This window comes from Dioscorea cayenensis, unplaced genomic scaffold (genome assembly GCF_009730915.1).
Source record: "Dioscorea cayenensis subsp. rotundata cultivar TDr96_F1 unplaced genomic scaffold, TDr96_F1_v2_PseudoChromosome.rev07_lg8_w22 25.fasta BLBR01001364.1, whole genome shotgun sequence".
In the NCBI taxonomy this organism is placed as follows: domain Eukaryota; kingdom Viridiplantae; phylum Streptophyta; class Magnoliopsida; order Dioscoreales; family Dioscoreaceae; genus Dioscorea; species Dioscorea cayenensis.
In genome coordinates this window covers 39,546-45,922 of record NW_024087755.1, presented here as the reverse complement: position 1 = coordinate 45,922, position 6,377 = coordinate 39,546, and the positions used below count along the sequence as shown (strand labels likewise).

Below are 6,377 nucleotides of genomic sequence, written 5' to 3'. Positions count from 1 at the left end.
CTTAAATAGGGCTTGAATCGGGAATCCACATGCCCATGTGAATATTTCACACGGCCCCTGTGGAATTAACGCACGGGCGTGTGAAATTTCCACACGCCCGTGTGGCTTCTCTTGACGACTTCTTCTTCGGCCGACCGTGAATAGCACTTGCTACAGTATTTTGCTGTAGTGTCCTGCTACAGTACCGGTTTGAAACACTCCTGAAACTATGCTTTCATCAAGGTAACAAAAACGTGCACACGTTTACGTCATAGATCTCTTTGCTTCTTCAATGAACGGTCGCGTTGGTGGAGATCTTGTTACACATGCACAAGCTGGAATACTTAGAATATGACTGCCACTGTGCCCCTCCAAATTATTGTACTAGCTTGAATACAAGGAGGTTGGTACACATTCTAGCATCTTCAACCCGACTTATGTCTTTGCCTTTAAACCTTCTCACGATTTCCTCCAAATGGTGCACTCACGATCTATATTGGCTTCTTTCTCTAAGATTCGGCTTCACAACCCAATATGCATGAAAGTAACATAACTACACACATATTAGTGTCAAAACCCGATAAAAGTAATGCTCATCATAAGGAAAAAATATTTCGTATTCTTATCACACAAGCACTTATTAAACTCCGCCACACTTAAGCTTTTGCTTGCCCTCAAGCAAAAATTAAAACATTGTATGCATAGATGAAGGAAATATTGGAAGTGCTTGGCCTTAGGTTCACCAAAGCATGGAAAGAGAGCATTCTACATGTAAGGGAGATTTCAACACTAAATACGAAAAATCAATGCTCTAGCTAAAAACTTGAATCAAAAATGACAACAAACCCGAAATCGTATAAGTGTGTGAACTCACACAAGTCAACCCAAAGTATACTCCTCAAAGTTAAACTTGAATCAAAAAGGACAACAAACCCGAAATCGTGTAAGTGTGTGAACTCACTCAAGTAAACCCAAAGTATACTCCTCAAAGTTCTATGTATAAGGGACTTATTTATCTACAAAAGGTAACAAAAACTCAAAAAGGGTAGTAGCTTCACACATCCTCTAAGGTAGCCCTTTCCGAAGTGGCCACTAAGGTGGTTTTCACACTTTTGAGATGGTAGCTCTTTCTACCGGGTGGTAGCTTTCACACATCCCATATGATAGCTCTTTCTCTCATTAGGGCATAACTAGTATCTGACTTATGAGAGTAGCTTCATACATCATAGGTGGTAGCTCTTTCCACCCAACAAGCACAACTAAACAACAAAACTATTTTGTTTTTTATTTTCATTTTTTTTTTGACAAATAACAAAATAAACAATAATAACTAGTCCCTTTAACATCAAACATGAGTTTCCAAAAGAGTTTAAAGAGTGAGCAGTGCAACAAGTGTCAATCGGGCAAAAATTCCTACAAATTCAAGCAAAAACTAGAGCATGAAGACATTAAATGTTAAAAATTCTCCTAAGCCCAAGAATATAATCATTGCAACTAAGGTGAACAGGCATTGGCTATGTGAGCATGTATAACAATCAAGACTAATATAAAAGAGATGTGTGCACTATGAAACTCCCCCCACACTTATGTTGTACATTGTCCCCAATGTACACATGCAAGCTCACTCATGATGTATATAAATCAAGAATAAATGTGGGAGAAGGAATCAAAACAATACTCCCCTGACTCCCAGTGTTGTATTTGATGGAGCTAATTCATTGGGAGTGGTGTTCCAACGGGTTGTTAAGCACATACGGCTAAGTACCGAAGCACCTAGGCCGTGTCTATGAGATGTTCTCAATTAACATGATGATAAGACCATCTGCACGCATACATGAGGGGGTTCAGTGAAGCTCAATAAAATAAAAACAGCTCGAGTAAATAAAAGATAGAGAAATGAATACAACTCGAGAGAACAAAAAAAAATAAACTCAGAAGGAAAATCCTTTGAGTATACAGGTCCAAAATAAAATGCAAAAAGTAATAAAACGAAAGAAAATAAATCAAGTGTCGGTGCCGCGCTCTGGCTCCTCTACTACTGTGGGTGCTAGATTGAAGGGTGCTGGTGGAGGTAGAGATGGTGATGCTGGAGGTGCCTGAGAAGGGCGGGGTCGCATCTCAAATGGTAATCTCATGTCTCGCTCTAGCAACTTCTGTATAGCGTCGAACCTTGCCATGAACTCTATATGATTCGCGATTTGTGTAGCACGAATCTTAGCCACATCCAGTTGCAATATCCCTACAGTACTCTTGAGCCTCTCAAAATGATCATAGGCTCGAGTCGAAGAGAAAATCCGCACTGGTGGGTGCTCGTGCGTTGAATGGGTTGCTTTTGTCTAATCTCACTCCGGCTATGGCACTAAAGCTGGTTGAGACCCCTCTGCTATGGCTTCCTCAGACACAAATGACTCTGGTAGGGGCATGTTGATAAATGCTTCAGTAGACATATTTTTATATATGTTTTACATGCATTGAGCATCATTTTTACTATGGTTTATGTCTCATATTGTGTATTTGGTGTTCTTTTATGCATATAGGTTGTGAATGCCTTGAAGAGTAAAAAGGAAGCAAAGATGGGCTATAAAGACATAATGTTGGGAGTTCTTGTTCAATTCAGGGACCAAGACACGAGAGGAGTTTATAAACATGGAGATGTGTGCCAACTTCCAAGAAGATTCAAGTCAATTCACTAGTTGGAAGGGCACAAAGGCAGCCACATCCTAGGCAAACTACCTTGTTGTCTCTCCGATAGAGACTTTGCGATTTGCCCCACTTGATTCTCTATGTTGTACAATGAAGCGGTGTGGTTGTGAAGTGCCTCAACCAATTGGAATGGTGTATCCGATGATTGTACAAATCTAGTCAAGGCTTTCTCTAAATCGGTCATCTGGGTCTCTAAGCCTGAAACTCTATTCTCCATGTTCGGGGTTTGTTATTGTTGGAAACCTGGCAGTGCGGTGGCCTTCTGCTACCCTTGGTTACTCCATGAGAAATTGGGGTGGTTGCTCCACCCTTGATTGTAGGTGTTGCTATACGGATTGCCTTGGTTTCTCATTGCATTACCCACAAAGTCAACTTGCTCAACGGATGAAGTACCACCAATGGCTATCGAGCAATCAGGTGGGGTATGTCCTCCCCCACATCCATCATAATTCGTTACAACCACCAATCAAGGAGAAGTTAGAGTGTCTAACTTCTTACTTAATACCTCTACTTGGGCCACCAATGATGTAACCGCATCAATTTCATGGAGTCCGCCCACTTTGTTCCTTTCCCTTGCATTCCATTGGTAGCTATTCTTGGCCATTTCTTTTACTAATTGTCAGGCTTCATCGGGGGTCTTATACCACATTGTATCTCCTGCGGCGGCATCTAGAAGCTGTCTTATACTTGGATTCAACCCGTTGTAAAAGGTCTGAATGATCATCCACTTAGAGAATCCGTGTTGTGGACACTTCCGCAAAAGGTCTTTAAAACACTCCCTTGTCTCAAACAAGGACTCAAGCTCTATCTGAACAAATGACAAAATCTCATTATGAAGCTTTGCCGACTTTCCCGGAGGAAAGTACCTAACCAAGAAAGCTTCGACCATCTCATTCCAAGTTGTGATGGATGCTTGTCGTAAAGAATGTGAACACTTCTTTGCTCTTCCTTTTAGAGAAAATGGGAAAGCCCTTGGGTCATAACCTGGAGCTGCACAAAAGAAAGAAAAACAAATCAGAACAATGAAAGAATAAGAAGATGTGAAATATAAAAATAAATGAATGAATAGCTAAGATAGCAAAGTGCAAAGTATCTCTAAATGCCTAATCCCCGGCAATGACGCTAAAAAATTGATAACGCCCATTCCGTGTGACCAGCAAGTGCACGTGTTTGTCGATTAATAAATCCAGGTGAGTGGGTTATCGTATCCATAGGGAGTAGGGAGTAAAAATACTTAAATTGCTACTTAAGCAAGTGAAAGTAAACATTGATAGTGTCTATAAAATGTAATGTGAACAAAGATAAAAGAAATAAGAATGAGAGGCACAAGTAAGTGAGAGGTTAGGCAATCGATAGAAGTGGGGTACTCGGACAATGCTTCCCTGGGATTAATGTTTCAAGTGCAAGACCCACTATTATACTTCCTAATTAATGCTCAATGAGTCGTGGAAATACTTAAGCACATGTCCCAAATCTAAAGTCAACTATGACTAACTCTACACTATGTCCCGACGGAGAAATCACGCAGTCTCAACATCTCACACTGTGTAAAGTTGCATGGAGTTCTAGGGAATCCAAGTGATAAACCCTCTTCCTATGTATAGACCAAACCCTTTGGTCCAGGTGAAAGGCCCCTACTCACATTTAAGCCCCTGACACTAGAGTTACTTCAACACTTCACTCTATTGCTCTTGCAACTAAGCCCCAGTGGAATTCATCCTCTAGAACTTCACTCTATTATGATGCAAAGAACTTAAGGAAATGGAGGTAGGATAAATCACACCGGAGGGGAAACGGGGACGCTACACTACCTCTTGACTCACCCTCTCAACCCTCCCCAATCAAGAAATGTCTAACCCTCGTAGTGTGTCACTCATCTACAATGATTACCAAGATTAACTGACAAGGTCCCCTTGCGTATATCCCGCAAGTGCACGGGTTTGTTGAAGTAATAATCCCGGGTGAGCGGGTATCGAATCCACAGGGAGTAGGGAATAAAAATACTTAATTTGATTCTTAGCTATGTAAAAGATTAATGATAATGAGTGTGAAAATGATTCAATTCTCAACAGTAAAAGCAACAAGTAAGAGAGCAAAAGTAAAGAAGGGGGTAAGGCAATCGATAAAGATGGGGTACCCGGATAATGCTCCACCTAGGATAATTATTTCAAGTGCAAGAACCCTCTATTATACTTCCTAATCAATGCAATGGTGAGTCATGGAAATCCTTAATTACATAGTTCCAAATCTATGGTCAACTGTGCCTAACCCTATACATGTCCCAGAGGAGAAATCGAACAATCTCAACACCTCGCACTCGCATAGAGTTGCAATGAGCTCTGGGGATTCCAAGTGATAAATTTCTTCCTAATTATAGACCTAACCCTTTGGTCTAGGTGGAAGGTCCCTAACCACAATTAAGCCCTATATACTAAGATCACCTCAACACTTCACTCCGTTGCACGCGCAACTAAGCCCCAACGGAAGTTCATCCCTTAGACCATTCACTCTATTATGGCCGCAAAGAACTCTAGGGGAAAGGGGAAAGGGGACGCTCCTGTACCTCTCGACTCAGCCTCTCAACCCTCTCCAACCTAGCTTTGTCTAACGCTTGTAGTGTGTCACTCACTCGCAAGGTTACCAACAAGAACTCTCAATCATAGTGTCACTCTAGGGGAAATGTTCATACAATCAAGCATTCAAGGTTGGAACTCACAATAAACATCAATTTATGGAAAGCATAATAAAGAGGTTCAAAGAAACAAACACATCCTAGGGTTCACAATACCCGAGTACCCACTAGGGGTTTAGCTCTCCTTGGAGCTAAGTACAATCAAAGAAATAGAATGTAAAAGCAATGAATCCATAAAGAAACCCCCTCGATAGTCATGTCAATGGTCTTGTGGAAAGTCCTCTACTCGTCATCCAAGGATTCCCTCGTCCGTTATAGGATACGCCTCGACGGAAGCTCCCCTACCAACCTTCTTCCTAAGGAATGACAATGTCGGAGCCGTAGAACCTCTCCAAAACCTTGGCCAATACCCCTCGAAACCCTAGCCGAAGCTCACTCTCAAGTTGGGGAAAAGATGGAGAAAAGAATACCAAAATCGGGGCTAAATCGGGTTTGAATAGGGCTGGAATCGGGCGACTACACGGGCGTGGATGCTCCATGCGAACGTGCAGAATTTCCACACGAGCGTGGATAATTTCCACACGCCCGTGTGGATTCTTTGTTTCTCTGGTTTCTCGGCCGATTATGAGCAGTGCTGCTACAATGTTGCTGTAGTGCTCTTCTACAATATTCGACCTGAATAGCTTCCCAATTCCATACTTTCATCCGAGTAACGCAACGGGCACACATTCACATCATGGATCACTTGCTTCTTCAATGGTGTACCCGTTGGTGGAGCTCTTGTTCTATGTGCATAAGTCAGAATGCTCAAATGTGACCACCTTTGTGCCCCTCCAAATGGATGTGCCCACTCAAATACACGAGGAGGTTGGCACACACTCTAGCATCTCACACCTGACCTATGTCTTCGCGTTTGAACCTTAGCAAGATTTCCTCCAAAATTGGTGCATTATGATCCACATTGGCCTATTTCCTTCATACTCGGCCTCACAGCCCTACCTGCATAAAAGTAACATAAAAACACACATATTAGTGTAAAAATCCTAGAAAAGTAATGCTCAAC

At 41.9% G+C, this 6,377-nt stretch overlaps 1 non-coding gene across 1 annotated transcript; it reads left to right on the top strand.

Moving 5' to 3' along the window:
• Nucleotides 1-3,416: 3,416 nt before the first annotated feature.
• LOC120256266 lies at nt 3,417-3,523 on the top strand. Its single transcript, XR_005535249.1, has one exon. It is a non-coding gene; the product is annotated as a small nucleolar RNA R71 (small nucleolar RNA).
• The last annotated feature ends 2,854 nt before the right edge of the window (nt 3,524-6,377 follow it).